We start from the raw sequence: 8,349 nt of genomic DNA on the forward strand, positions 1-8,349 counted from the left end.
AGGATGGAGGCAAGAAGAAGAGACTAGTGGAAGAGGCAAAAAAGTAAGGCCGGTGTTTGGGATGGGATTTTTTTGTTTGTTTGTTTGTTGTTGTTTTTTTTTTTTTTTTTTGTTGTTGTTCGGTTGTGGTGTAAAATTGTGATCGGGGTTGATCCCGGCATGAAAAAAATGACAAGTGTGTGGAATGAAAACCGAGTTGGTTGTGAATGGATTGTTTTTGTTTTTTTTGTTTTTGTTTTGTTTTTTTTGTTTTTTTTTATTACGAAAAAAAGGAAGATAAAATAAAATAAATAAAAGGAAAGTGGGGGTAATGTGAATCAGCAAGAGTTTTTTGTTTGTTTGTTTGTTTGTTTGTTTGTTTGTTTGTTTTTTTTTTTTTTTGTGAAAAATGGAACACAAGAAAGATAAGATAAATAAATAAAGGTATTCTTTTTTTTTTTGGTGGTGAGGGAGTCGGTGAGTGGGGTGCAAAAGGTGAAGGAAGATAGGTTGGAAAGTTGACAAAATGATGGGTGTCCTTGAGTGGAGAGAGAGAGAGTGTGAAAAGTATGTTTTCAAACTGCCAAAAAAGAGGAGAGAAAATAATAATAATAATTATTATTATTATAAAATAAGTAAAAAGTTGCTAGAGATATGGTGAGGCTCCCATGCTTCCTGTTGGTGTCGGCAAGTTCTTGATCACACTTTTTCTTAGACCACTTGTTTGACGAAGGGAATGAGTGGAGTTTGTTGAGGTGGACACCACTTGTTCTTTGGATAGTCTCAGGCACATAGAGAGAGTGAGAGGTGGGAGGTGCTTGAGGGTCAGAGTTTCTGTGATGACAGTAGAGAAGAGAGTGTAGGCGGGTTAGATTTAGGGTGGTCAAGGTGTAGTTTGATGACAGAGGTGATGCATTAGAAGAACCATGAGAGCAAATAATTGAGGGCAAAACGCCTCGGCTGCCAATATGTAGCACAGAACTACATAATCGGCCAATTATATAAGTACCAAATCAAAACAGGTTCACTGGGAAAGGGGAGGAGAGAGATGTCAGTAAGGAGATTTCGCAGGCGATGTCAAGAGAGCTAAAAGCACCATCGACAGGCTAGTTCATGAGTCACTGTAGATGGAATTCATGCCTGGAGAGCACCACCCCGGGAGTGCCGATAGCGGCCTGGCCGATGCACTCGGATCAACCCAAGAATGCATTTCTGGTAACAGAGATATTGAAGGCTGGTTTGGTTGCTAAGCAATGGGTGGCAAACCAGAAGGAGGTAGTGGCTTCATCAGCCATTGAATAGAGTGAACGACTTGCATGGCTTCGAAAATGCGAGATTCCGACGGGTCGACCCTTTCTGCAGAAAAGACAGAGAGAGAGAGGCCTTGGTCTTAGCCCATGTGTGTTGGTGGAGGTGACCAAGATGGATGATGGTGATGATGCTCTGATCTTGAAGGTGAATGTTGAATTGGGTTTAGTGGCAGCGGAGTCAAGGTATGTGTAGAGGTCTGGCGGGCGGCCAAGGCGAGGCTGCCGCCCGCCGGTGAAGCAGAATGACTAGGTTCTTAACCTAGCTCTGATACCATGTGAAAATAATTGTATAGAGAAAGGGAGAGAATAAATTATGTATATATTGATGTTATTATTGATTGTGATTATATATGTTTACAATGATTCCTATATATAGGAGAGGATGTGGGAAGAGAATAGGTGAGTGTGTAGTAGGTGTGTAGTAGATGGAGTAGGTGAGGAGTAGGTAGAGAGTAGGTGAAGTTTAACAATGAGAAGATTTGTTTGTTAGATTGTGGTTATCGGATCTTTATTTATTGTGCTAAGGCTTGATTTCAAAGTTTATAATCTGAAATAAGGTGTGGTTCCAATTTTAAACATTGTAAATTTCAATTTAGTTTCATACTTGCCACTGGAAGAAGGCCACCTTAGACTACTAATTTGGTGTCACTTTAACCTCATTGTTGTATTTAAACACAAGTACGTGAATGAATTATTGATCTGCCCTGTTGTTCATTTAGGCAGGCTATCTTCAATTGCTAGTGTTAGACAGTAAGTTGTTACAAAGAGTAAAAGGAATAATAATTAATAGGGGGTAAAAACCACAAATACCTCCTGAAAATACACTAAACATTTTCATAATATGACACCTCTGGCGTTTGGAAGTTGTATTATAGACATCTTATTTTATTAAATCACATACAACCTTTTGACATTCAACAAAAATATACTGACACTTCTTAACATTTGGCATAAAGATCACATGCACCCCATTAATTTAAATAAATACATCCGATAATATTAATTCACTTATTTTTAAATATTTTTTATATGTGCATATATATATATAAATTACACTATTAGTTCCTGTAATTTAAATGAAATGTCACTTTACTCCCTATAATTTCTCAATTTGACCTTTACATTTTAAATTTCGTTGCAATGTGATCTCTCCATCACTTTATCATCAGAATTTTGAATGGAGAAAAACCATATGCAAAACTAGAGGGACTAAAATAGAATTCAAAATTACACTAATAGTCCTTGTAGTTTTTTTTTTTTTTTTTTGAATTTCACTTTAACCCCTTTACTTTACGCATGATCTTTTCCGTTCAAAATATTAACGATACATGATGGAGGGATCATATTGCAACAAGTTGAAAATGTAAGATTTAAATTGTTCAAATTGAAATTATGAGAATCAAAATGAAATTTCACTCAAACTAAAAAACCAATGGTGTAATTTTTCCAAAATTATTTTCAAAATATGCTGTGATGTTTGCAATATAAAAAAATAAATTTTAACCCTATAATACTATGAAAGTATAATTTAAATAAATTTACGTGATCATTTAAATTAATTTATTTATGTGTATGTTATATATTCGGACATATAAATTATTATAAAAAAAAAGAATTGTGATTTATGTAGGACAATAATTTTAACTTTATCATGTTATAAAAATTTAATTTAAAAAGGGACAAATTGTAAATACATTATCTGAGTTTTACTTAAAATACTAATTGTGTTTTGTGGTCTTACAAATTGCATCCCAAATAACTCCTATCATCAATCAATAATTAAGTTAATTTCTAATTATGTCAGTAATATATTTCAATTAATAATTTTGATAATTGCATTGTTGTATAGGATAGTTAGGAATTTCTTTTTGTTTTCCAATTCTGTTAAATGGCAAAGTCTAACAGGGAGATATTTGTAATTTTGATAATCACAATGAACAATATGTATTTTAAACAGACTTTAAGGATGTATTTGCAATTTAATTTTAGGATAGTATAAAGGAAAGCTCTTGGATCCATTTGTAAATCTATGATGGAGATCAGAATTGATAGAGATAGAAATGTAGGATCAGTGTATCCTGACAACATGATCATCCGATGAGCAAGATCCAACGGTCGAAGATAGGAATAAGTTTCCGAACTAATCCAAACCATCTGAAGTATAACAATCTGACGGTGATAAATCAAGACAGCTTGACCACTTGCTCGACCATAGTTTGGAGGCATAAGATACCGTTGGATCAAGACAGTCATCCGACGGTCTAAAAACAAGGTACAAACACTATAAAAAGAAGACCCAGAAACAACAACAGGTAGTAAGAAAAAAAACAATATAACTAGTCTTTCTTTTCTATATAATATGTCTAAACACTATTCTGACTTGACCATCGGAGGGTGCTCCCGACCAAATCTAGTCAGGAGTAATCACTGACGACTTGGTGTCTTTTTGCAGAGCATAGGAAGGAGCAGCTTAGCTTGCTTTTCCTGTGGAGAAAATTTTGTCTTTCCACAGCCATAGTTTGAAGAGATTTATTGTAATTTACCCTTTAATTAAATATAAGAAATATCAATGATACAAATAATATTATGGGTAAATCATAAATATGTCCTTTGAGGTTTGTTTAAATTATGAATTACCTTATGTGATTTTAAAAATTACATTCTGCCCCTTCAAGTGTTTTGTTAATAAATTATCAAGTCAATTAATAGTTTTTAATGATGTTAGAAATATATTTTAAACGATGTAGATAATTTTATTATTGTATAGAAGAATAGTTAGGAATTTTATTTTTCTAATAATTTATTAAATAAAAAATTCTGACAACGAAATATTTATAATTTTTAAAATCATAAGAGTAATTTATATTTCAAACATATTTTTTTACTAATATTAAAAGGTGTCCTAGGTTTGAGTATTCTCTAAAGAGTAGCTATTTTAGTGCCCTTGGGTTAATGTATGACCGAGTTAGTACGAATCTCGATTTTGTAAACAAAGATATCATAATATTCGTTTTCATGGATAAATACCATTTATCAAATCTTGCGACTCACATATTTTTAAACTTAGTAACCAATCAATCCTAATGAAACTACATGCAATTGCTGAAATAAAAATATAGAATAAATTGTGAATTTTTGACTCAATTAGTTTTCTCTTAACAGACTTAGGGTAGTGTTTAATTCATTAGAATGAATATGAAATGAAATTATCATTTCATCATGATGTTCATTCTCACGTTTGGTTCAATTAAGATATGATAAAAAAAATATATATATTGCCAATGAAATTGTCGCATTTACCATTATAGGTGAATGGTAATTTTGTAAGGAGGCTACCAAATGAGCATTCCATTTTTCATTCAAGTGAATTAAACATATGATAAGGGTAGTGACATACAAACATAAATTCTATACAAAATTTCTATACACAAGGATATAATCCTTTATTTTCCTTTTATTTTCAACTAAAACATCTTTAGTTATTATTTATAATTTCAAAATTGCTGCTATCACATTATATTGGTTGATATTCCTTTGGTATTTTTTTTTTTTTTTTTGTTTCTTTATGTAATCATCAATCAAACATGCATGCTATTGAGAGTCAGTTAATGCTTCTTTTTCATTCAATCAAATACCACACTGGTTTGCCTCTAAAGGATGCATCACTCCTTTCATACAATAAGGTCAAGGCAACATTTTTTGGGGGTTTTTGACCAATATAACAACACCATTGCTTGCCTCTATTTGTTTGTTTGTTTTTTATTTCTCTCTCTCTCTCTCTCTCTATATATATATATATATATATATATAGCATGTCTCCTATTTTTTATCTATGTAGTTAGATTTAAATTTTATAAGCCTGTGTTAGATTGAAACAATGGACGTGACAATAATGGGACAAATAATGGGTACAGGTATGGATACAGAGAAGATCTGAAGCCCATAAATTGAAAATAGAATATTACACAAGTTATCTTATTTCTATCCACACAAATACACCAAAAAAGGAAAAAATAAAATAAAATAAAAACAAGAGTTCAATAAATTGTCAAGCCGCCATCCTCTCTCTGAAAGTAGACAATTAGTTTGCATGGATCTTAGCCTATGGTTTAATTTGAACCATGTACTTCATGACAAATTATTTTGAACATGAATTAAGAATATATTAGTCCGCCTAAGATATTTGAAAAATTGTATGCAAATATGAAATTTAACAAAGGCAAAGGTAGCTAACATACCTATTCGTGAGGTGGGTTTGGAAAAATGGGAAGCTTGTTTGGTGGGATATTTTCTGGATAAAAAACTCCCTTACAATTATACAAGGAATAGTGTTCATAATTTGTGAAAAAATATAGGTCTCAAGGAAGTTCAAGCTAATGGGGAGGGCTTTATGTTCTTCTTCTTTGAAAATTCTGACTCTTGTAGCTAAGTGTTAGAAGGAGGGCCGTGGTATATGGGCAATCAACTACTTATACTCAAGAAATGGAAGAGAATGATGAGATTAATTAAGGAACAGGTATCACAAGTTCCTGTATGGGTTAAACTGTTCGATGTCCCAATGGAATATTGGGATGATGAGGGGTTGAGTAGAATTGCTAGCAAGATAGGTGTTCCACTGTTTATGGATCATCTGACTTCCTCTGGTAATAGGATTTCTTTTGCCAGGGTATGTGTAGAAATTAATGTAAACTCTGAATTGCCACAACATTTCTTTGTTAGATGTGAGGAGGAAGTGGTTGAAATCAAAGTAGAATATCAAGGGATCCCAACAAAGTGCGAACACTGTAAAGTTTTTGGCCATAATACCAACAATTGTGTGGCAGCTCAAGTAGAGAAATTGGTTCAAATGCAAAAGGAAACAGGCCATGAATCTGATGATGAATGGAAGCTTGTGAAGGCAAAAGGGAAGAATAACATTGGAGAATTTGACGAAACTATATGCAGCCAACCTGTGGAACATATATCTCCCCCAGACACACTGGGAGACCAAATCCTGGGTGAAGAGCTGAGTGTAGCTGATACTATGGATACATATAATCCTCTGCAAGTGCTACAAGAGGAAATCCAGTGCTTAATCAATGACCCTGATGTGAAGATGGATACTGTACAAGAGGAGTCAGAGGAAATAGAGGTGGTATTGGAAATAGAGGAGGAATTACTGGCATCTATGGTTGACAAAATGAACTCATCCCATAAGCAAGCTAGGTAGAAAGGTAATACTTCAAGTGGCAAATCCTCTGGTAAATCCAGCAACCAGAGGAAGAAGAAGAGGTAAGTCTCTAAGTTCACTAGTTAGTGTTTTATTTTTGTTTACCATGACTTTTAAAATAGCTTCCTGGAATATTAGAGGATTTAATGAATCCTCTAAAATAAAAGAAGTGAGGAATTTTGTGCTGGAAAATGATATCAAAGTCTTGGGTGTTTTGGAAATAAAAATTAAACCCTCTAAGGAGAAGAAAGTTTTTGATTTTTTTTTTTATCAAATTGGTTTTTTTTTTTTTTTTTTTGTCTCATTCAGTAACTTATGTAAAAGCTAGGGTGTGGGTTTGCTGGGACCCAACTTTTTGTGATATCCAATCCATTAAAATGTCTAGTCAGTATATCTTTGGCAAAATCACTGTTTTAGATGGGGAAATCAAACTCTGTGGTCTTTTTGTGTATGCTGAAAATAAACATGTTTTGAGGGTTCCTTTGTTCAAAGATATTCTTGCTCTTTCCTTTAAATTTTCTTGTTCACCTCTTGTGTGTTTGGGGGATTTTAATGCTATTAGATTCTCAGCTGAGAAAGTTGGGGATTCCTCTTCCTAGACTGGTCCTAAAGAGGAGTTTAACACTAGTATTTTGACTGCTAAGCTCATTGATTTGTCTTATACAGGCTGCTGATTTACTTGGGCCAACAAAAGAGGGGATGGTGCCTTTATTGCTTCAAAACTGGACAAGGCCCTTGTGAATGATTCTTGGCTCACAAATTTCCTCATTCCTCTGCTAATTTTTTGCCATCTGGTATCTCTGACCACCCCCCCGTGTTGTTGATATAAACCCCCAAACTAAGAGTTTTGTTAAACCATTTAAATTCTTTGATTTTGGGGGGATCATGAGGACTTTATTCCTAGTGTTTCTGCGGTGTGGTGTAAGTATTTGAGGGGCTCTCCTATGTTTAGAATTTGCCAAAAGTTCAAAGTCATCAAACCTGTTTTGAAGGCTCTTACTAAGAGGGAGTACAGTGCGACATCTACTCGAGTCAACCATGCTAAGTCTACTTTGAAGAATGCTCAAATCAAGCTCCCTAAGGACCCTCTAAATAATGTCCTTCAAAACCTTGAGAGGGATGCTTACAGTAAATATGTTGACTTGAGTAGAGTTGAGGAGGGTCTCATTTACTAGAAATCTAGAATTTAATGGCTTGATCTTGGGGATAGGAATACTAGATTTTTCTTCAAGAATGTGAAAAGTAATGCTAATAGGAATAGAATTAACAATGTAACTCTTAATTCTGGGGAGAAGCTTTCTAAGTTCGTGGATGTTAGTGCTGCTTTTGTGGATAATATCTCTAATCTGTTTGGCACTCCTTTTAGTGATGATTATAATGGGCTAGATAGGTTACAATACTTTGTTGATAGGAGAGTAAATCCCTCCCAATTTGAAATGTTACCTAAGGAGGTTACTGACCAGGAGATCAAAGATACTTCTTGGTCTCTTAAAGCAAATAAGGCCTCGGGTCCTGATGGGTTCATGCTGGTTTCTTCAGGTTAGCCAGGGATGTGGTGGGTAAGGATGTTGTCATTGTAATTAAATCTTCCTTCACCTCTGGAGAACTTCTCCAGGAAATTATCAACACCATTATTGCTTTGGTGCCTAAAGTCCCTAACCCGTCAAAAGTTGGGGACTATCGGCCCATATCCTGTTGTAATATCATCTATAAGTGGATTTCTAAGATCATAGCAAATAGACTTAAAATGGTCCTACTGGATCTTGTTGACCCTATCCAGTCAGCCTTTGTCCAAGAGAGGAGAATTTCGAACAATATTTTTTTGTCTCAAGAGTTGATGAGAGGTTACCA

The sequence above is a fragment of the Camellia sinensis genome, chromosome 7 (genome assembly GCF_055761805.1).
Source record: "Camellia sinensis isolate YWXY chromosome 7, ASM5576180v1, whole genome shotgun sequence".
NCBI lineage: Eukaryota > Viridiplantae > Streptophyta > Magnoliopsida > Ericales > Theaceae > Camellia > Camellia sinensis.